Genomic DNA, 24,105 nt, shown 5'->3' with positions numbered 1-24,105 from the left:
CAATGTGTAGGCTGGAACACAGTAAAATATTCAGTGTTAAATCAGCTCTTACAGAGTACATATGGTTCCTAATGGACTCATACTCGAACTCTGTTAGAGTTGGATTAACACTGGACATTTTTGCTGTATCTAATTCACTGCAGTGTGTGCAGAGGTCCCTGTGCCCCATCATGCCTGGACGCTGTCTGAGCCTGCCGCACATGAAGTGTTCTCCTCCAGTGTAAGCACTGCACTGCTCAGCCAGTGGACTGTGCAGTGAATACAAATGCTAGTCTGCAAATTTACGGAAGTGGTATTGGTGGGATAAGCCTATTAGTAGTATTAGTAGCCATTTCATAGTGACAGAAAAAAGGGGATTATTGCTTATTATGATAATGAGATATTTATGGGAATAGAAACAACAGAATAAAAGTATATGTGCTAAGATTAGGCAGTCTGAAATCAATTATTTTTATTCCAAATAGTTTGACAGATAGAACTGAAAAGACAACCAAATTTTTAGACCTTCTCTGTTCCTTAAGTTGTCCCCAGAGGTCATGGAGGATTACATGCATGAATACGTCGACCATGTTCACAATACATACAAAAGCCCACTTGGGTTAATCCAGCAGAACCCTTTCCCATGAAATGTGTGATCATTTACTCACTTTGCATGTAATGTATATCCCATTATCATCCACAGCCTATTCAAATTACAAATGAAGTTCACTGCCCGGGCCTGTAAAAGGGTTTTGAAAGCCAAACACATTCCAACTTGCACTAATATGCTGAAGAAGCCTGTGGAGAGGAATAGACATGAAGGTGCACTGATGATGAAATTTACTGTTAACACACACAGTAAACAAGTGAAAACTGTGCCGCTGGCAGTGCAGGGCAAGAGAAGCCTGCCAACTGTGCAGCAGCTGCCAGTCAACACAGCTTACAACAGGCTCTCCTCCGTGAAAGTAAAAAGGCTTGACTCAGATTGAAATGGCTCATTGTGTTCCCAGTGAAAATGGTTTGATGCGGGGAACAAACCTCTAACACTCATTTTTAAGGTACCATTCTTTGAGGGCAAGCTAGAAATCTTAAAGATCTACAGGTAGCATGGCATCATTGTGATAAATGGAAAAGGTTGCATGTTTTGTTTTCCAGTCACAATGCTTTTTTACATTCTCCTTGAAGCAAAGGGCCTTTCATCTCGTTCCTTCTGTATCTTGCCAAACTGATGTTACACATTAAACTGCACTGAGAATATGTAAGAACGCACGTTGCTGGTTTGTGTCCAACTTATGCCAGTCTAACTGGCCTTACTGTCTACCACTAAATGTAATGCAATTTCCATTCTTCACAGCTAGTTGAACAAATTGCTAGTTATTGATTTGGGCATGTGGAGGCGTGTTTGTTCCACATGTCACATATTTGTCTCTGCACAGATACAGTAGGGTTCCAGCTTCTGTGATAAAAGATGTAGCTTAGGGCTAGAGCTATGGGAACTTTTATTAGCCGTGTGGTGCTTGGTGGGTCCAGTTATGTTGAAATCTATACACCATTCTCCATAACAGACCCTTGCCATCATCATACCCTGGCATGAAGTTACAGGTCTTAGCAGAAATATTTATTTTAAAGATATTTTAGACAGAGGGGAGTGATTCTGGAGCATAGCACCCCTTATTTATATATATCCTCCCTCTTGTAATCCATCTAGCTTCATACCTACCCAAAGATTGCTTGAGGTCCTCACAGATCTAAAGAGGAAGAGGCACTTGGCAAGGGTGCCCAGTTTCTCTAATCCCCGTCATCCTTTCACGTGGGCTGTTGGGCAGAGCAGTTGTTAAACCCATTTGAATGAAGGAATCTGTTCATTTTCTTTAAACAGACAACAATCTGTCTTGTGTCAAAGTTCACTTGTACAAGTTTTCATGCGTTAGATATTTGATTTTTCAAATTTGCCTAAATCTTTGTTCCATATGTAAGACATTTTAGTTATGATATCAGCAAGATGCATTTAACTTGTTTTGAATGTGAATTTCCAGGCCTTATTTTTTGATTAACATTTTTTTGGTGAAAATGTTAATGCAAATGAGTTGATGGACATGATGCATTGGACATTCTCTTCAGGTTAAAATACTGCTAAAACTATATCAAGGGGCATTTTCATTACTTTTGATGTTAGCCACAGCTGTCAGACTGGTTTCAGCCAAATTTCAGAAGGCATAGTTATTTTGTTCATAAAATGGTTTCCCCTTCTCATTAATTTTGGCTGGACTGCAACAGCAGGGTCAGCCCTACAAACGCGAATGTCTGTGACTGACTGAGTGACTGAGTGATGAAGTTACACCATTGGTCGGCCGATTCATGAAGTTACACTACTGGTCGGCCGGATCACGTGTGTTAGGTCCAGCCATATACCAAGTTTTGGTCTTGTTTTCCATGATGTGGTGTCTCTTCCCTTGTGAGGGTTATGCTCCAATGAGCTTCCTTTCCTAAAAAAATAATAACATAATTAACTGCCTTGAACTGAACTTGTTACTGCACATTCTGCTGCTCAGTGAATGCATCCATGGAATGTGATGTATTCTTGAGAATTTTATCCAGTGTCCAAATTTGCAGGTTAATTTGGTCGATAATATCCTCTTCCTTGTGTTGTTGAGGCTCCTTAAAAATATTGAGTTTCATTCACAGAACTTTTATTAAATTATTCTTACTTTTGTTCTTAAAAATGTTCCTAGGAAAAACCAATATGGGATGCATGACACATGTGCAGACCTTTGTTTTTATGCATATCCCAAGTGTATGAAACGATGAATGCTGACTGCTTGTAAATCTTATGCGCAACCTGTTCATGTGATTAGCATAAGGAAACAGCCATGTGATGGTATGCATTTCGTGAATGAGGCCCATTGTGAATTGCTAACTGTAAAAGGCAATGCACAGAACTTCATAAATTGGTCCAAATGCCTGAAACAAAAGAGCCTGCAGGTCCCTTGTCGACTACACCTGGATTTGCAACACAACATGGGGGTTTTGAATGCGCTTGTGTGGAACTACTGTGTCTGAAATGAGTGAATTAATTATTTATTGTTAGCCATGCAAGGCTTCTGTACCAACATGTGATTTCCCCTCCATGTTCTCACAAGCAGGCTGGGGCAAGATCCCTCCAGCAGCACCCTGGCAGAGAAATTCATCCTATTCATTTGCAAATGTTTCTCTTTTTAAAATTTGCCACAAAAAAATTTATCTTAAATTTAGGATTTATTTTTCTTTTTTGTTATTTTACTGTATAAAACCTGTATAAAACCTGCAGGACCAGGGACCCCCCCATGATGACTGAGTGATCCCAGGGTCAACAACAGCGATGCCAGAGGGCAGCATGCTTTCGCTCGCATACTATGCAACATAGATTGCATCCATCCAGTTTGTACTTGTCAGTACAATTAACATTACATTAACCCGTGATTTAAAAAAAATACCTTTAAAGTCATAGAAATTCTTTGTGGTGTTCTTTGCATCAATCATTCCTTGTGTATGAGCTGGTTTCTTTTCAAATGGAAATGGTCAGTATTAGTTGGTTCAAGTTCTTCTAGCAGTACGTGGAGACGGTTAGCATGGTTGGCTTGAAAGTGTTACAGATCTTACTTAATTTAACTTACATTTTTATTTACTCACTCCAGTCCACTGAATGGAATGCAGAGATATTTTTTGATCTGGCAATAGGTGCAGGTCATTTTATGCTTTACCTGTTTTCTGAAACGCAGATAGCAAGCAACTTTGGATCGAATCTGCTCCGGCTATGCTGACTTTGGGCCAGAATCAGCCCTGATCCAGCCTGGAGTTGCTTGCTATCTGGGAAACAATGATTTTTCATGGCTAGATGGCCCATTATTATGTAGGTATCCACCTACTTACCAGTGTCAGTTCTGCACATCTGGCTTTCCAGGGAATTAAATACAGCCGGGCATTATCATCTGGATATGTACACCACAGGAGGCAGTGTGAAAATCAGCACAAATGTGACAGCAATTCTCCAAAAGGAGTAGAAAATGCGGGGGTTTGTTTCAGCTGACACTTTACCAAAAGAAAACTGCCAAAAAATAAGCAAAAAAGTAATAGCAAAAATAGCAAAGAAGAGAAAGATCTAAAAAAAAAAATACGTGTGGCATATTTACGATGAAGATATCTGATAACCCCTCATAAATTATCGCTACAGTGGTTTGAACACAGAGCCAATTTTCCCCACACATTTCAGCAGTGATACTTTTATATAGAAAAAGGTTCTTAAGTAAATGTGTCGTCATTTTTATAGTTTTAGCTATCAAATATTCAGACCTCAAATATTCATAACTCTCCACTCACACCATTACAACTTTGTTGTTTAGATTCATATAATTGTAAGATGATTTCTCTTCTTGGATATTTTGCAAGTGTTTGTTAAGTCTGCTTTTGTATTCTGCCATTTTTATACATGAAAATGAAAGTATCCAAGGAAAAATTATCATTGGCCATCAGTATTGTCCACATATAATCCTTGTTGAAAATCCTCTGTTTATCTTTTCAGTACAAGAAGCCCATGTAGGGAATAGGTCATGTATACTGTGGAACGTACAAATATTTATGACAAAGGTAATATTAAATCATTTTGAGCCATTTGTTTAGTAATTGTCTGGTGAAAGAGTGGTATGCATTGTCAGTCCTGTGTGTTTTTTTTTTGTGGTTTTTTTTTGCATTAAAACTCATTGGACTATTTCACATAAGGAGCAATGGTTGTGCTGATGTATTTACTGTGCCAGGGATATATTTTTAAACATGCTTCTGTCATTCGGGTTGGATTTGTTCATTCATTATGTTCGCAGTGTGTTTCTGTTGTAGATTCGTTCTCTTAATCCATTATCCCTGTTTGAGTACACAGTTTTATTATATCACTAGGATTTTATGAGATACCATTGAAAGATACTTGAAAACGTATTTGCCCCATTCCTGATTTCCTCTATTATTACATATTTTGTCACACTGAATAGTTTCAGATCTTTAAACAAGATGCAATACTAGACAAAAGGGAACCCGAGTATACACAAAATATTTTATTTATTTCATAAAAAATGTATCAATCACCCATATAACCCATGAGAAAAAGTAATTGCCCCCATAGTTACTCAATCAACCAATTAACCAAATTTAATTGATAATTAAATTCAGTTGATTGAACACAGCCAGGCTTGATTGCAGGCAGCCTTGTTAAATCTAAACCTCACTTAAACCTTACCATCAGAGTGAAGTAGTCACCGCAAAATTTCTACAAGTACACTATGCCATGATCAAAGGAAATTCCAGAAGAGATGAGAAAAAAGTTGTTAAAATATACCAGTCTTGTAAGGGTTCCAAGGCCATTTCTAAGGCTCTGGCACTCCACAAAACCACAGTGAGAGGCAGTATCTCCAAATGGAGAACGCTTGGAACAGTGGTGATTCTTCCTAAAAGTGGTCAGCCTGCCAACATTTCTCCAAGAGTATAGTGACAACTCATCCAGGAAGTCACAAAAGATCCCAGAAGTATATTCAAAGAACTGCAGGCCTCTCTGGTCTCAGCTAAGATCTGTGTTCATGACTTCACAATAAGAGTGTGGGAAAAAGCATAATTGAGCAAAAGCATAATTGGATTATGTAGCAAGACAATGATCCAAAATGCAAAAGCAAGTCCACATCAAAATGGCTGAAAAGAAACAATATAAAAATGTTGGCCCAATCTAAGTCCTGACTTGAACCTAATAGAGATGCTGTGGCAGTTCATGCTGGAAAACCTACCAATTTGTCTGAATTAAAGCAGTTCTGCAAAGGGTGGGCTAAAATTCCTCCACAGTGATGTGAAAGACTCATATCATATTATAGGGAGTGTTTGGTCGCAGTTATTGCTGCTAAAGCTGGGGCAGCCAGCTATTAAGTTTAGGGGGAGAATTACTTTTTCCACATTGGCGATATGGGTGTTTGACAACTTTTTCATTAAATAAATGAAATAATTTTAAAATTGTGTTTTGTATTTACTCAGGTTCCCCTGATCTAAAATTATATTTTGTCTAAAAATCTGAAACCATTCAGTGTGTCAAATATGCAATAATAGAGGAAATCGGGAAGGGGGCAACTTTTACTTTGTCACGGCACTGCACATTACAGCTCAGGAAAGTGCTTCTAGGATGACGAGGCTGCCCCTCACATCTGAAGTTTTGTAGGCACTTCGAGTCAGTCTCAGCGTTTATTGAATCATGGTGTGCTCCACATGAGAGATTTATACAATTGTCTTACAGGCTCACCACTGACATGCTGTTAATTTAGTGGATATGGGAACAATCAGCACCTCATTTATTTTAATCTGTTAGGCCAGAATGATATACAACCTGCGTTCAGTTTTTCAGAATGTTTACAGAAATATTGTTTTTGCATATTCCTGTGTTTGTCTCGCAGATGTAAGAAGAGTGTTTGAAATTAACTTTACAGTGTCTTTAAAACCATCAGATATTCAATCTGTTCACCATGTTGATCACTTCCTGTTAAGTGTGATCAGTTATGCGAGACCAGGGATGCCCAATGAGGACATTAAACTGCTCTCATGTGTTTTCATGCTTCCAGTTCTCAAAGCAATCAGCTGCACAATAGAGGGACATACCATGAATGTCCTGACCCATACATTAACATTGAGTACTGTTACAAACTATAAACTCTGCATGTGTTTATATGTGTGTGTGTGTGTGTGTTTATATATGACAGATGCATGGGAAATATTATTCAATATGTTATTCAACACATTTTTTGGGTGGCTTTAGAATTGTGCAACCTCCGCCCCCTCCTTGATTGAATCCATGTGTCAGGGAGTGATTGCAGAGTCTGCTTTGGTGTGTGCTGTTATGGAGGGGCACAGTGGGTGGGGATGGCTCTTTTTTTAATGCCTATTAGAGAGTGGGACAGGTTGACACATGTGGTCGGTGCAGTTGCTGTGAATTCCTGTGCGGCTCTTTTTAAAGCTTTCCTCAGCCATGTTGCACCAGATGTCCTCAGAGACTCTTTTCCTCATCCTGCTGGTTAGCCTGCCATCTTGGTCACATGTGCCAAACTGTGATTCATTCTCAGGATCGCAGGAAGTTTGGTTCTACACTGTAGAAATTAGCTGAACATTTTACTAACAGATGCAAAGTTTCACAGTCAGTTTTTCCTTCCTCAGTACTCCTTTGTGCATATATACTGGTCCCCTGAGTCAATTGTTTGAAGAACCTTTCTCGAGTGAAAGTGGTAGAGCAAACACAGGTCATCTGTGTAAAACGTGGTCCATATGGTTTACATTTCCTCCCCAAGTAAAGGTGTTACTTATAGTGTGTCTGTATAACCTTATCACACACAATCTGTGTCAATGATATAGTGCATTGCTGAACACACTGCAGTACTGGCAACAAAAGCAGGCATGAAATGTTATGTCATACCATTTAAAAAGAATTTTGCTGTCTTGTTGAAGTAATGATACAAATGTTATACTCTTTTGTGTGCTACTTTGCATTGAACATTGGCATCCTTTTATTTAAAAAAAATGTCATTTCAAAGTAATTTCTATCAAATAATTGTTTTAGTAGAAATAGAATAGGTCTCCAGTCTGTTTGCAACCCCAGAAAATAAAAAAAACATATCAGCATACCTATTTGTTTGTGTAATCTGAATTAGCAAGCAGAAAATCATAACTGGGAAAATGACCTAGGTCATGGGTGTACGGTGGCTGAAAAGGCCACCGTATGGGTGGCCTAAACACTTACACTTACACTATTGATGTTTCGGTTTTAAAGCCTTAAAACCGAAACATCAGAAATTAGAGGTGGAATTTAAAATGAAAACAGGAAAACCTCAGAGCAAGAAAATAGGTCCAAACCCCAACAGATGTCAACATCTCTGTGAATAACATATACAATTTGAATCAGAAATGGAGTTGGCTTTCTGGTACAGGCCATATGTCACACACTTTTGATCTTTTCTGGCTTATACTCTAAATCCCAGTTTTTGATTCCAAAATTCTTATTAGACAAAGTATGTTGTGCTGGACTAGCAGCATTATTGACCAAGTCATAATGAATGAAAAATCAACACCTGTTATTATTTCTTTTAGGCTTGCTTTTGCATTCACAGTGAAATGAAATGGCCAATATGATCTTTGCCAATCAGAAAATAATGTTCTCATTCACAATTTAATACTCCAAAGGGTGGATTCTTGGCCATAGCAAAGCATCATTTTTTAATAATGTGTGCAGAAGAGAGAATGTCTGATTTGATGTCATGCAAAGGCGTAGCTCTATTAGCCTACTATTTTATTAAGCTATTTGGTCCATTCCATTCTATGTTAATCACAACGCCCAGAATGGATGATAGGGAAAAACTGTCATTATACTGTATATATATCAACCTATCAGTCTGGTGCGAAAGGTGACCATGGTGTAAAGCTGTCTTTATTGCAGTTCAATTGTAGCCCTACAACTAAAAAAACTTTTTGATCAAGCTTTTAACTTTAATCATGGTGAATGGGAAATATTTTAAAACATTTCAGGAAGTAGTACCATTCCAATCAAAAACAATGCCTCTGTTTTTCTTCAGACTTGGTAGACTTTTCATTTCTTGGCCAGTCTTGAGAAATAGCGCTTCATCAACACCTCAAAAGGTAGAGAAAGGGAAAGAAGGTCCTGCTCCCAAATAAAAAAAAAGAAATACCACCACTTTTATCACCGTCAGTTCCACCGCTGTTCTTTGGTTCTGTTCTGTATTCACGGTGTTTTATTCTTGAAGCTGGAGTTGTGGAGCTGGTCCCAGTCACTGTTTATGTGAGAGGGTTTAGATCCGCCACACTTGAACATGTCCCAGGTAAGTGCCGGCTGTGGCAGAGGCTGAAGTCACATTCTGTTCTCATACTGGATTTATACGATGACCTGGAAAAGCTGTCAATGTCCTCATTAGTTCCTGACTAGTTGGTCACTCTCGTCGTTGTTGTCATTTATACTTTTGTCGTTGTAGTAGTTGGCGGTTATTGTGGCGGTACTGGTGTTATTGTTCTACATTTTTAAACTAAAACTGTGTGCACTGCTTAAATATCATGATGTGATATGTGCCTGTGTTTTGGAAAGCTAGTGCCTGTTATTTCTTGTTATGTTCATCCATGGGTGTATAAAGCATGCAATTAAAGCATTAAGAATACCATCAAGACCAAGGCCAATCTGACAAAACATGGCTTGGCAACATGGAAATGCCACGACTGTGATAAAATGGAGACAAACGCTTTGATTTTGATCCAGCTTGGTTCTCAAGGCTTGTTTGACACTTGAGATTTATCTGCAGTTGTTTATACCGTTGTGATAGACAGCGAAGTGAAATATGGCGATCATGTTAACTTCTCAGCCGGAGATTTGTGCAGCTGCAGTCCTGGTCCTGAGCCCAGTCTTTAAACAGAACAGGGCCCTGAAAGATGATCTATGCTAAAGCCATCTCGAAATGCATACTCTGCCTTCATTATCAACAAATCTATTTGTGCCTGAGTTTTGTCAAATATAACTTTTTACAATAACATCAGAATCGTATTCATTTATTTATTTATCATGGATATAGGTACCCATTACCTTTGTTTTAAGTCTTTTCATTGGGATCATTATTGTGGATTTGAGATGTGAATTTCATTATATATAGTTGTGAAAAGTTGCTAAACTGTATATTATTTTTTTTATTTCATTTTGCAATGAATAGTAATCTGTAATTTCAGTAACTGTTGTCTTTGTATAATAAACCACACAGAAATGATACCTATTTATTCATTATTACACTGAAATACATATAATTCTTTTTTCCCGAAAATATGTAGGAATATGGGCATTTAAGCCAGAAGCACAGACACAGGCAGTTTGCATTCAAACAGGTTCCCCAAAGAAAATCCACAAGAAGACAATACACAGTAGTTTCCTCATTATAAAGGCTCTCATAGGAGAAAATGAAAAAACCCTTCCTGGATAAATTATCACATATTTCACATTTGGTTACATTGCAGAATGGAGATGTTTTATGTCTGTCAAAGTGTAATTTACCATTTGGCATAGGAGATATTCAATTTAGTGGTATTTATAGCACTGAGGGTTCCTTTTAGTAAGGCAGTTCGACTAACAAGAACGTTAACCAACTCCACTTAGGGTGACAGTGTTTACGTCAAATGAAGACACAACACATAGTTTTTGAATTTATGTTTGGAGTAGACCGTATAAAAGTGATGGAGAATCTGGAATGAAAACTAGGCTATAAAAGTAGGTCATTTTCTGGAGATGTATCATTTAATTGGAAATATATAGCCATGTGAATCTTAAAATGAAGACATAAAATTGGCTGCGGGAGATATCTGCAAAACAGGGATTAAAACTTAGGGGTTAGGTGTTACTCCACGGTCCCTTATAAATCAGTGAGAATAAATATGAATGCTTGTACAGGTAAACGACATAGCCAGTTGTTCCCTTCACAAGACTGAATGCTGTGTAGACAGAGGGAAAGGTGTCCTGTCTAGGGCTGGCTTACAGGTGCCTCAAAAAGACTCTCTCTCAGATACAACAGCTGTAGTATCACTCCAGAGATATGCAGATTTTTTCTGAGTGCCCTTATTTATTCTCTCTCTCTCTCTCTCTCTCTCTCTCTTTCTCTCTGCACTAGGGTTACTGTATGTATTGGGTTCTTCATGCTCAGCACTCAGTAAATAATTCATCAGTAGAATGCTCGTGGTGTGGGGAGAGAGAGCAGAATTGCATGTTTGTGAAATTCTGCTCTCCTTGTGTTTTTGTTACTGCTCCTATTAGAAATAAATGTAGAAGAGTTACAGAATTATTTTTACGATGTTTATTATTTTATGGTATTCCTCATTGTGATACAGAACAACTAATAAAAGTTATCCTACAATCTGAGTTAAAGTGCACTTGTCTTTTATTTCCTTAATCAAGGATAAATATAGTAGATCTTAAGCCTCTTGTCTCATACAAAGGAAACTGATACTAAAAACCAGACAAAACAAACTTATCTGTTTACTGTTTCTGAGGGAAACAATGAATAATGTTCATCACAGTAATACAGAGTTTCAGCAAGTTATGTTTAGACTATTATAACTATGGTTTCTACCCAGTGATTTTATTTAATTTTTCTTTGTTATCTTTGCGGCAATAATACTCCATTATTTCTCAATAAATTCCACACTAGTCATCAAGCTGTTTATATTTCGGGTCTTTGATGTTTATCTTGAGAAGAGGAGGATTGTGTCTCAGTGCTGGAGCTGGTCCCTTTGCTGGGTGGTGATTGGATGCCTGTGAGCAAGACCAGGCTCTCTGAAGCCTCATAGAGGTTGCAAGGCTTTGAGCTGCGATTAGAACATGTGACCAAAGCAGCTGAGCAGGCTGCTTGGCTCCCACCTCTTGCCTCTGTGTTTCAAAAAGATTATTTTCAAAATGCAAAGATGTTTACAGTGTACCATGAATAATAATATGGATATATTGCACTGAAACTGAGAAGCTGCACAATGAAAAAACAAGGGCCACTATTTTTATTGGAATCTCACTATAAAAATACTATGACGTGCCCTGTGATGGTCAGTGGCATTCATTCAGCTAGTTACACGTTTATTTACAATTATTTACTTATTTACTAGTTAGTTACATTTATTGCTTTATTCATATGGTAAGTGAATATAACATACGCTCATTCTCTCTCTCAATCTGTCATTCTCTCTCTCTTTCTCTCTCTCTCTCTGTCTCTCACACACACACACACAAAATCCAAGGGATTAAATGTTGATACATTTCTTTCCATGTTGTGGCATCAGATGCATCTGCCCCTGGGAGATGGGCTGCTTGGTGTCTGACAGGTGTTGCATCGTGTCATTTCCTGGATCCTGCTGCCAAGGTCAGTGCTATTTAACCTGTGGAAGACGGGGCTTTAGAGATTCAGCAGTCCATGGGTGAACTTGTATGAATGGCATATATCAGATAGCAGTGCTGTTCAGTTGACCACATCGCCCCTGACAGTTTGTATGTGCTGACAGACAGGTGCAGCTTAAAATCCAGAGGCTCAATGAAGCCTTCAAAGGGGTCTACTGACATGAATAGCTTAAACTCCCCTATGTATGTGTTTTCTCATCTTTCATCACTTCCCTCTCAGGCTTTGATGTATAAGCTGTTGACTTTGATCGAATGTGGGTATTTTCATCTTGTATTTGTTTGTTTTTTTTATTATTTATGTATTTATTTTAACATTTTTGAATATTGTCTCCAGTTTCCCAGAGAGACTGGCATGCTCACAGTCCCTATGTTTGGACACTTGCTGACCAGTGCAAGAGTATGCTTCAAAGAATAGATGTTTTGCAATTGTTGTGTCATTACTGAGGAATTGACATCAGTGAAGTTGAAATGTTTGCTTACTATAGGCTCCTGGAAGGCCTTTACATTGAGTGGCACAGATTTTTTTTAAATTTTTTAAAATGCATTATTTATGTCATGCCATATGTCAAACCAGCCAAACTTGACAGATGTAAAGATTTCCTCATTTGATATAAAATAATTATTGTTATTTATGTTACTCAAATCCTCACATACATATCTGAAATTTTGACATCAACACAAACACGCACACACAAATATTATGAAAGTTATAGATATGATATACAGTATACACACACACACACACACACACACACACACACACATATACATATATATTGCTTTTAAAATAAATATTTGGCACACAATGCAGGGCTGAACATTCAATTCTCATCCTAATTTGGAATATCAAATTAATTTTTTGTTGCCGGGTTCATGCACAATCTCCACTGCCGATTCGGGAGAGTGAATACATCTCCTCTGAAACACGTCGTGTCACCAGCCTGCTTCTTTGCATATCACAGCCCACAGCCAAGCTCGCATAAAGTTCAGTCTCCATAGCAAATGTGGCTTTTGGAATGTAGTCAGTGGACACCCTTTTGACCTGTGAGGGTCATTAGAGAGCAGGGAAACAGACTGAATCCGTACACTGGAAAATGTGATAGCCTTATGGGGCTACTGGCTACAGCCGGCACTGGTGCGGTCTGGATTCGATCCGACAACGTGGGGCTTATTTATTCACAATAGCGTGATGCCGTAGTCAAATGAGCCACCCAGCAGCACAGTTGTGACATGCTTATCGTGTATTATTCATTCACTCATTCATTCAATTCATAAAACAATGTTCCATCATCTAGGCTCATATAACTTTAAAATGTAAGAAAATATAGAATAGAAACTTTTATAATTTAAAGAACATGATATTTGTTCCAATGAATTAAAAAAACACATTTATGCAATTTTTGACAAGTAGGGTTAAAAAGAAGCCAGATAACATCACCTATTAGGCAAAATATGGGTTGTTAGGAAGACATAAGAACCAAGTAATAAACTGAAGGCAGTAAAATAACAAAAATTGAAAGCTCAAAAAGAGAGAAGGGAAATATATGGATAAAATAGGAGTGATGTTTTTATCTTTAGGAACTTTGAAAGCCAATAAGAGATTGCACTGTTCAAGAGAGGTAGTTCTCCAGAAGAGCATTATCTCAGCCAAGAAGGGAGAGTATTATGTCACAAGAGATTATCAAAAATAGAAAGAGTGCTAAAAGGTTTTTAAATAAGCAAGTGCCTTGATGCAAATTTGACCATCCATACATTTTTGCAGACACCTGAGCAATGACGTTTGATGGAAAACATTGCAACAGACAGCATACAAGCTGAGCAGAAGGCTTCTGTATTAGGTAGAACCCAAATATTGCAGGAATTAAGCTTCTTGCATCATATTGTTGGTTGTTGTACGTCGCTCTGGATAAGAGCGTCTGCCAAATGCCTGTAATGTAATATTGTCCCCAGATGGCAGAATCAGTTCTCAAAGTGGATTTCCTTTTGTTTTTTCTCACGTTTTCTTACATAATTCCCCCAGCGTAACATGGCCTGCCACAGGTTGTAAACATCTTTTCTTAGTATCGGTTCATTGACTATTGATAGGTTTTCTATTTTGAGGCAAGCAGTTTTCAAGAAACATATAGTCATTCTTGAGTTGGTGAACATAAATGCATACACTGTTCTCCATTTGGAATCATGGAAACAATTACATAATGGATGTTGAGGGAAAGTGCATGCACTGCTGTGTGGAAATTGTATATGTGCTAGAATTGTTTGGTTACTGATGTAATTCAAAGCAAACTCCAAGGACGTACAAACACAGCCATAGCTTAATCATCTGTAAATTTGTCAGACCAAATTAAGTGCCATTAGTGGTCTTTGGGTGGGCCTCCATTGCACACCCAAATTCTAGTTGGCAGGAAGAGATGAAGAACGAGAAAGGCATATCTGTAGTCGTATTTGTTTCTCAAAGCGTTAGTTATAGAATGGACTTTAACGCTGCTCTCCCAAGGTCATTTAACTGCAGGAATCTGACCTCTGGCTTGGCCTGGATGTCAGGGAGACAGGGGTCTCTGGCAGCAGAGGATGGAAATAGGAGCTAATCATCCCCGCCATCAGCCCTTAGTAAAAATATACAGGGGATGCAAACCGAGTGGAGCGAGAGACACAGTTCGCCCAGAAACCAGAGGTACTGTGAAACTTCACTGATCCTGAATGGCCACTGAGAGGAGAGGTTAAGGAAAGAGGCCTACCTGTCAAAAAAAAAAAAAGGTTCGGCCGCAAATGTTTGGACTGTCTCCACCACACTGCTTCTTAATTGTCTGTCAAATAAACATCTCAGGAAGCAGTGGGCAAAGATAAAGTGACACACCAGGGAAACTAAATGGAGTCCACCCAAGATACAAATGGCCACCATGTGGTACTATTTGTAAAGACTCGTGCACTTCAAAAAAAGGTTTTCTCTGCGGAGCAATGGATGATTTTGCGGTGTAAGAGCCAAAATGTCTCACTAAAAGAATTGCTTCATGAAATTCCCACAGGGAAAGAGTACTGAAACCCTATTATTGCCAGAAGTTGTTTTATTGTGGGAAATTTCCAAATGCATGGTAAGTGATAGAGAGTGATGTTACACTCCATCAGTCTCCCATCCTGGGACAATCCACAGTTTTAGCCCTCCCTGATGTCTACCTTCTCTTTTCCTTATGAACAGATTCACACAGTCCTCCGCACTCAGACGCAGGGCCATGTGTTTGTATGAGGTCGTGACCCTTAAGGACAGCATTTTCAGGCTGAATGATAGGTGCGTGGAAGCATTTACTGCTCTGAGCACCGTGGCATCATTAATCACCAGCCACTGCGGAACCCTTCTGGCACTGAGATCTGATCTGAGGCAACGGTTCTCTCCAGAATCTTCATTTCCACTTAAATGGAATGTGCATGGATGTTTTGCCTCTGCACAGATGCAGGAACCACGCTGTGGTCTCAGGGCTTGTGCATCGGGCTTTGGAATTCCAGAGACACTTATCACTCCCTTCACCTGCCGACAATGTCAAGGGGGAAAAAAGCAAGGAATTCTTTTTTAGATTCCATATTCTGATGCAATCAACATTCAAAGAAATGATGGGCATATGTAGCATGTTTGCTGACATGCAGGATCTGCTTTAAGGCATTACATTCAGGCCAAGAAGAGGAGTTGCACTCTTCTCTAAAGGGAGAAAGGGGGATTTCTGTCTACCATGGGTGAGGAAATAATCTGTTACGGCAGTGAACATACGCTACAGATTGCTGGACAGCTTCTCCTCTGTGGGTGGTTTGGCATTTGTTAATGGTCTGCCTTTGCTGACAGTCACTAGATTCTCTGCTAAGTCCATTCATCCATCCATCCATTATCTATACCCGCTTATACTGGTCAGGGTCACAGGGGGTGCTGGAGTCTATCCCAGTGTGCACTGGGCGAGAGGCGGGAATACACCCTAGATAGGTCACCAATCTATCACACTCTCTGCAAAGTCTTTCTGGAATATGACACACAAACCTAAACAATCAAACTTTGATAATAAATTTATCTGATAACAAATTTGGACTCTCCTGGTGCCACAGATTCTGCCTGTTTGATGGCCTCCCTGATATGACTGATCATCTACAATATGAGTGTACTGCCACACATCAGCTGTGCTCCCAAATTAACTTTTTTCTGCTTTCTGCCTGTGTTCTCCTTCGTATCTATCTCACTTTAAAATCTGACTGAATGATTTTAAAGTCAATCTGCACAGAGCAGTGATCTTCATTCGCGGTGCTGGCGGGCTGCAGGCTCTTCTGGCTTTTGTTGTTACTCGGCACTTAATTAGTAAATTACTCAGAAGGTTCCAGCTGATGGGACCTAATGTTAACAGCAGAAGACCAGGAAGATCAAGAGGCATGAGACAAATATGTTCTGTTGTCTAGCAAGAGAAACCACGCATCTACGAAAAAGCCCTTGCTATGAGCTGTTGACAAGAACAACACTGGACCAAAAAGATTGGGAAGGGGTAGATGCACATCATAGTTGCCATTTCACTGTAGCCAGGGGAACTGGTTTCTCTCTAGAATTGAGTTCTTCCTGTAGTTGTGGCACAATTTTACAATGGTTGCTTTTGCTAGAAATCACAAGATATTTGTCTACTGCCTCTTGATTTTTCTGGGCTTCTCCTGTTAACATTACTGCTCATCAGTTGGACCCTTCTGAGTGTCAATATGGTTTCCAAGTAACTGTACTTGTAGAGAGAAGGTAGCTTTTAACAAGTGACTTTTAACTATTGTGGAGATGGACTTCCAAGTGAGGGCGCCTGCTCGCAATAGTCACATTCACAAGCGTTCATTATCTAATGCCTCAGTAAGGGCATGGACAACACAGCATGTGTTATCCAAAGCGACGTTTTTTTTTGTACGTCGCTTTGGATAAAAGCGTCTGCCAAATGAATGTAATGTAATGTAATGTAACAGCAACTTCACTCCTTTATCTAGCAAGCCTTTCTAATGACTTAGCAGGAAAAAAGGAGTGATTTGCAGTTTTTACAGGCTTTGAATTCTGTATTGATTTGTCTTCCTTGGTTTAATTTACCCTTACAAAGTTAATTATAAAAAGTGAAGAAACAGCATGCACATTTTTAATCATTTCAGCTGCATATGATTATCTGTGATTTTTTCCTTAACAATTAACACAGCATCTGATGCTCTAGTGAGAAGTGCCTGTACCTGATTTGCACAGTTATTTCCCTTGACTGAGAATGCTTCAAAACAAAATAAAGTCCCCAAAAAAACATGGCAACCAGAGAAGGGGGGGGGGGGGGCGCAGCCACTACCTCTGCAAGTTCAGCTAAAACAAATTAATCAATTAGTTCTAGAGAACCCTACTTCTCTCTGGAAAGCCCCCCCCCCCCCCCCCATGCAAGTCAGCATCAACCAATGTGCGTCAGAGAGAAATCAATAGAATCCATCACTCTAATCTACCAGAACAACTCCAGGACAGGCTGTGCAATAAATCCAGCAAACCAGGCACTGAAGAGGCATTCTTGCTGAGTGCCGGAGGTGGTACGCCCTCATTGTGTTCATGATGCTCCCTGACTGACATGAGGATATGCTGGTTTGGCATTTTGGGGCCTCATTGGGAGTCCTGTGGCAGGCGGTGGGAATATCTCTAATATCAGTGTTCGCTAAAAGCTTCCCCTCTGGTTCGAAGAGACAGTGTGTGGGGGAAAAAAGCACTCAGCAGCTTCCAGGGATGTTGTTTGCTTTTACTAGCTTTTGGGATGGAGTTTACAAGACCACTGAGGGATCTGGACTCTCATATGATGTCAAGCTTCCTCCTCACGCAAGCAACCAGGGCTACTCAGAATGTCAAATGTAGTTTTGTCTTCAAATTTTCTTTATTTTATTTTTCTTTTGCTAAATGTGATTTACAGTGCATTTATTTTTCTGTTTTGGCTTTTGTGGGAAAGGAGATTGTTAGGTCAATTTCCATTGAGATCATTCTGTGCAATAAAATATAGACCAGCCCAATGCCTATTAATGGCATGCATGATTAGATACTATAGCCCAGCCATACAGTAAAATGACTGAAATTATCTCAAAAGTATTGATAGGAACTAAGCTCTGAACAAACATGGATATCGTAAGTATGAAGGTCACTTTCAAATGTGCCAGGGTGACAGAGTGACAGAGAGAGCAGAGTGGCAGCTTGTTATCTCTTCATTTGACAGAGAGACAGTAAGAGCTATTAATACCAGGCCCTATTATTGACCCCTGCATGCTGCGTCCTGAGGTGTCTGCCTCTCTGGACATTCATGGCAACAGTGTGATACTAAATATGTGGAAAGGACTCTGCAGGCATGATAAAGCCTCTTTGCAATATTTCCCTTCACCATCTCTTAACTGTCCATGCATGTCACTCAAAACTGGTATTTAAGACAACTCCAAGGCATGTAACATAGATCATAGATTTTATGAAGTGCAGAATGAAATACTTGGAAAAAGAGTATTGGAATAAGTCTACCCCTACACATTGTTCATAAATCATGCACCGCAAGCATCAATAATTGTTATTATTGCCTCATATTGATTTGACCCTGGCTCCAGAACTATAATGGTCATTTACAGTCTTCTCAATCCTTTCCTCCCAGGAATATATTAAAATTCTAGACATTTCCCATGTCAACTGTATAAAAGATTTATGTTGCAATAGTTATTTAAGAATATAAAAATGGGACATTGCTAGAGCAAACGCCTACTGTAATTTATACTTCCACCATTGCTTCTTTGGGATTCATTACAAAATCAGATAAGAACTTCGTCAGCTCAGAAAATGAATTTCTGCATCTACAAGAAATTACTTTTTTCTTTCCTGGAAGCTATTGTAATTTTAACAGGTTAAAGCACCAAAACTGGGCTCTGAATACTTTTTTCCAAAATGAATAAATTCTCCTAGTAATGTCACTGAAAAGGGAAGCGTTTACTCCATATGCCGCTAAGGCTATTCACAATTCCCAGGTTCTTGGAATTTTTTCTAGAAATGAGGAAAAATTCATGTTGTCACTAATGATTTCTGGTCCTGAATCCTAAGCAAAGGAAATACTTTGTCAGAGGATATGGATATGAGCACACTGCTGCCCTCGAGCTGTCTTTCTTGGTATCTCAGAGCTCAAACAGAGAAATATAATGCAATCAAATGAATGGTAGAAAACAATGATGCAGTATACCGATGAGCCTGTTCACCTTTTAATGCCATTTTAAGACTGTACGAACCAGCTGGAATAATAACATTATATACTATCACTTTATTTTAATATATTATTTGTGAAGTAAGTATGGACATTGCCTGTGATGGACTGTGCACTGATCACCAAAAATTCAAGCAAAATATTAAGCACTGTTAACATAGTTCATATTAGCTTACATCATGTTTAGTGCTGAATACATGCCATGATCAAAAATCTTAGATGGATAGCAATATCAATTTGTTCCTTCAAGGCAATCAAAATAAAGTACAATCTTTCTGCCGTAAACATCTTGGTGTTTTAGTGACTAATATAAAGAAAGGCTCTTGTCTCTAACTTGATTCAAAATTTATGAGAGGGCTGTCTTCCTAGGAGCAAATGGTTTCTCACATGATATATTTATCGAAACCTCATGTCAGGTCTGAATCTGATTCAAGTGCAATGCATTGGGTTCCTGGCGCAGTCATTCTATAAATGACGTGATCCTGAAAAATTACTGGACCCACCCGTCAAAGGCTGAGAAAGGATAGTGGCCTTTCCCAGTGGTCTTATTAATACTGCAGATTAGGTGTTTATGGGCAAGAATGTTCTAATGGATACTGAGTAAAAGGCAAGGATTATACACATCTGCTTCAGGATACTGAACATTTAATCCCTGAATTAAATTTAATTCAATTTAGTATATCTAGACAAAAAGTTAATTTTGTCTGGATATTATTGGCTTCCTGAAATGGATGTCAGAATCTGTCTGTTTAAGGTTTTTACACTTGTTTTGAAAGGGCATGCCTGACAGGCAGTGTATTTTAAATGCTTTCCACCAGACTATAAACCCTGTCTTTGGGAAGTCGAGCATGAGAACTGTTCAAATCAGCCTTGGTGAGCCTGATTGCAAACAGAAGCGGCAGACGATAAATGCAGATTGAGATTTCAGATTGCGCTTTCTATTGCCGTGGCTAATTCATCCTAAGGGGATCAAACTATAGCATGTGGCAGTAAATTAGTAAACTCATTTTGAAGTTATATTGTATCAAATGGGCATACTTGACAGCAACCTCTGATAAACTCTGTAGTCTATACTGGTGCCTGAATTAATATTGACATGCAAACCATCTACATCCCCATGAGTCCCTCTATACCAAAGAAATACAACACAGTATCTGTCTAGATACGTTGAAGAATGATATGCTCCCACACTAGTGAAAGTATGCAAGGTATGCACTTGGCTTTCTGTCTAGGTGGTCTACAAAGTTCTTGTATTTTTCTGTGAAGCATGTCTGCTTCTCTGCCTGCACATGCCATTTATACTGCCATTTAGGCTCCTAGCTCCATTGTGGTTGTATCTGTGAGAATACCTCATTAATAATGTTTCAGTTTTTTTTTTTTTTGTAGGAATGCCTTCAACATATTGTTCATTTTCAAAGCCAAAGTTCCTCAGAGCCTGCCTGGTGTGGCTTAGCTGCTCGTCTTCTGAGGAAGTCCATCTGTTTCACCGGAACAATGCTGCTCAGACAGGAATGTAACTGGAACACTTGTGATGATCTTGTCTGCACCCTTTCATGTGTAGGTACTATCTTGTTTTGGAATGCTGGTGCCAGGATCTTTCATGTAAAGCAAACGAAAAAAGTCGCTATGTTAAGCTTGGAACAAATGAATAATACTTACTTATCTTTGAATATGTTTATGTATGCCATCATGAGTTCCACAGTACTCTTTAGAAGAAACACAAAGTGGCTGACTGCATGGATGATTGCATACTGTTTATTGGTCCGTCACATTTCCTATGGGAATTTACTCAATTTAACCTCTGGGTTCTCGTAACAGACAGAACACTGTGTATGTGGATCATTTCCCATGTTGTATCAAAAGTCAGTGGTTTCCAGTTGGAAAACCTCCATGAGTTCCCATACTGGGAAGATCACAATGGGAGCACAGGCCTTACCCCTGCTTTGCCCCAGTTAGGAGAATTAAGACCCATGCTGCAGTGGTAAAAATAGGTGGGTAAACCCTGGGGTACCCGGCTGATGCATCTGCCTTCGCGCACCCAATAACAAAACCACTATTACGTTCAACATAATGGAATTAATTAAGCTAAAATTGAATCGAATGCCTTCTTACTGCTGCTCATGGTAGCTCATTTCACGGTGCTAACGTTACCTCAAGCTATTCAGATAGCTACATTGGGTGGGGTAATTTGCATTAAATCTTGCATTGTATGCCTATAAGACACAACATGTTGCTCTGGTGGCACGGGGTTACATTTGGTCAACAGGTGATTACATCAGCTACTCCTGATAACCTTGCTAAAGAGATATGGCCCACAGAGATAAGCAATCTCAGACATGCAGTCAGTGGCCATCAAATAAAACAGAGATACAAATGAAAAGATCTTCATGGGTGAGAAAAGAAACAATACGTTCAGAAGTGTATAATCTATTCTGATCCAAGCAATGTGCAGGGTATGTACTGTATCCCTTAACATACGTACTGTACCTTAATGTGCATCATGTAATTTCCTTTTGGCATCCTTGATTTTCATGGTGGAAAACATTGGCAAACATTTGCATCCATTAATTTTCATCCATTCCACACAGTCATTTGTAATGTGCTGTGAACTGCTGATCAATTTTTTTTACCCCTCTAATTTTATCCACTGTTCAAGTTCATCGGAAGGGAGAGGCTCCAGAGGAAGTGAGCTGGTTAATTTATTGCCATTGACCTTGGCATGATTGCATTAGCTAATTCACAAGGTGTTCATCCATCAAAATTGCTAAAGTGACAGTGAGAAAGTGCCTGGAAAGAGACAGATTAATGTGCACTGAGGGACAGCTGAGTGAAAGGACGCCTCGCACTCATCACCTAATTCAGTTACTGGCTTCCGCACAGCTCTCTTTGAGACACACAACCAGCAAGGGATCTTTACCGCATGCATTACACCCACTCATTAACAGATGAAATCGGAGACTTTGGTTCTCCCTTCTCATCTCCCTGGCCTGAAACTCTCTGACGTTAAGATGGGGATGAAGCTGCGACCGTGAAGCTGTGCACCTGAGAGAAGGGCCTTCACTGGCAGTCACTTGGAATAGAATGTCATATTCTTTGGGAAGTAGTGACCATGAATATTCCTTACTGTGTGCTTTGACCCGGGCAAGATTTTTTTGGAGCAGTTCCATGCGCATGCCCTCCTTACTGGGTACCCTTTCTGCCCATGCTTCCAGGGGTCTCTTGGCCTTGCTCTCCTCCTAGTCCTGTGTGGCTCGTAGATCCTTGGCTGATTTCTGGAGCTGTTTGAAATGGCTGAGCAGCAAGGTGACATCCAGAAAAGGCTGTTACCGGAGTAATTGCCTTGAGTGTTGAATGCCCAAATTTCTTTTTTTCTGTCCCGGTTTAAGTCCCTTGAAGCCAAGTAAAGAGCAGCTGTACTGTGCCTTATCACCTGGTGCATTTAACATCTTCAGTACAATAGCTTGTAAGTACACCCCAGTGTATGATTTGCTTTATTTGTGTAATGGCACATCAATGAAAGTTTCATGCTATTAATGCTCTCTCCTCCTGCCGGTTGCAGATATTAGCTCATGTTCCCCTTCAGGGGACAGGTGTGGAGAGATCCTTCTTTCCCAGTAAAGTTGTACTGCTGGCCTCCAACGTGTAGCTCTGGCCAGAACACCCCTGTCAGCCCATACTTTCCCAATATGTTACAGGATAAACAAACCTGCCCAAAAACCACCCCACCCCAGGTCAATTATTTCCGATGCATGATCTGACAAGTGTAAAGGATATACTGCCTGTGAGGGATTCATTCTGGGGCTTTCTCAATTTACTGCTGTGAGATGGGAGAGGTATTTGGGGGCCAGCCTGGGTGGCATGGGACTTTGGCTCTCCTATGCCGTTAGTCATCGGTGACTCGCAGACTGGGAATGGCTGCTGATGCCCTCTGAAGGTCAGCAAACATTCCACCACTGATCTCACATCCCAATTCACAAGCGTAACTTTCGCGACACAGGACCTGAGCTGGGACGACCGCCAGGGACATGCGCACAATGCTTCCTGGCTGCCACAGACACTTGCCACTCCAGTGCCTTTGAAAGACAGAATTCCACTAAATGTGGCACATGGTAGTGTTTGATGTTTGGCTATTTTGTGACCCATAACAATTTAGCATTCCATGTTATGAAATACTGATGTAGTGGTACACTTTGAGAGCAGGCACAGTAGTATAAGTCCAGCTGCACAAGCTCCAGTTACAATCATGTATCAAGTGTTCTTAATTCTTTCATTTGCCATAGTGGAATCTGAGACTCATTAAAGTACACTTTCCAAGTATGACATAATCTTGGCTGCATAAATTGTTTCTGTGCCTTTCTTTTAATAGAAATGATAGCCATGCACATCCTGTGATTTTAAGAGAATGGGACTGCTACTTCATGTTTTCTCAGAGTAATTATGGCAAGTCAATCATTCTAAACATACCACATCAACATATAGATCCATTCATCCATCCACCTATCCATCTATCCTACATCCACCCATCCATCCAAGCAGGAGCTGAGCCAAAAGGCTTGATTTATCAGCCAGTCTTCATTCCAAATCTCACAGAGTAAAATTTCCAGTGTTAACGCCACTAGCAGAGTACATACAAGTCCAATTGGGACCATATGTACTCTGTAAGAGTTAATTTAACACTGAACAAATTAACTGTGAAGCTGTGGGTAATGACCAAAAGCAGCCAAATACAAAATTAAATGTAAAAAAACAATTTGTAAAAACGTAACATACAAGCAGCCAAAATGGGCTTTCTTCGTATGGTGGCAAAGCATACACTCCTTGACAGGGTGAGGAGCTCAGCCACCTGGGAAGAGACCCCAGGGCATTCCCAGGATATGCTGGAGGGATTACATCTCCCAGCTGGCCTGGGATTGCCTA

This window comes from Anguilla rostrata, chromosome 4 (assembly GCF_018555375.3).
Source record: "Anguilla rostrata isolate EN2019 chromosome 4, ASM1855537v3, whole genome shotgun sequence".
NCBI lineage: Eukaryota > Metazoa > Chordata > Actinopteri > Anguilliformes > Anguillidae > Anguilla > Anguilla rostrata.
Note: the sequence above shows the minus strand (reverse complement) of the source record.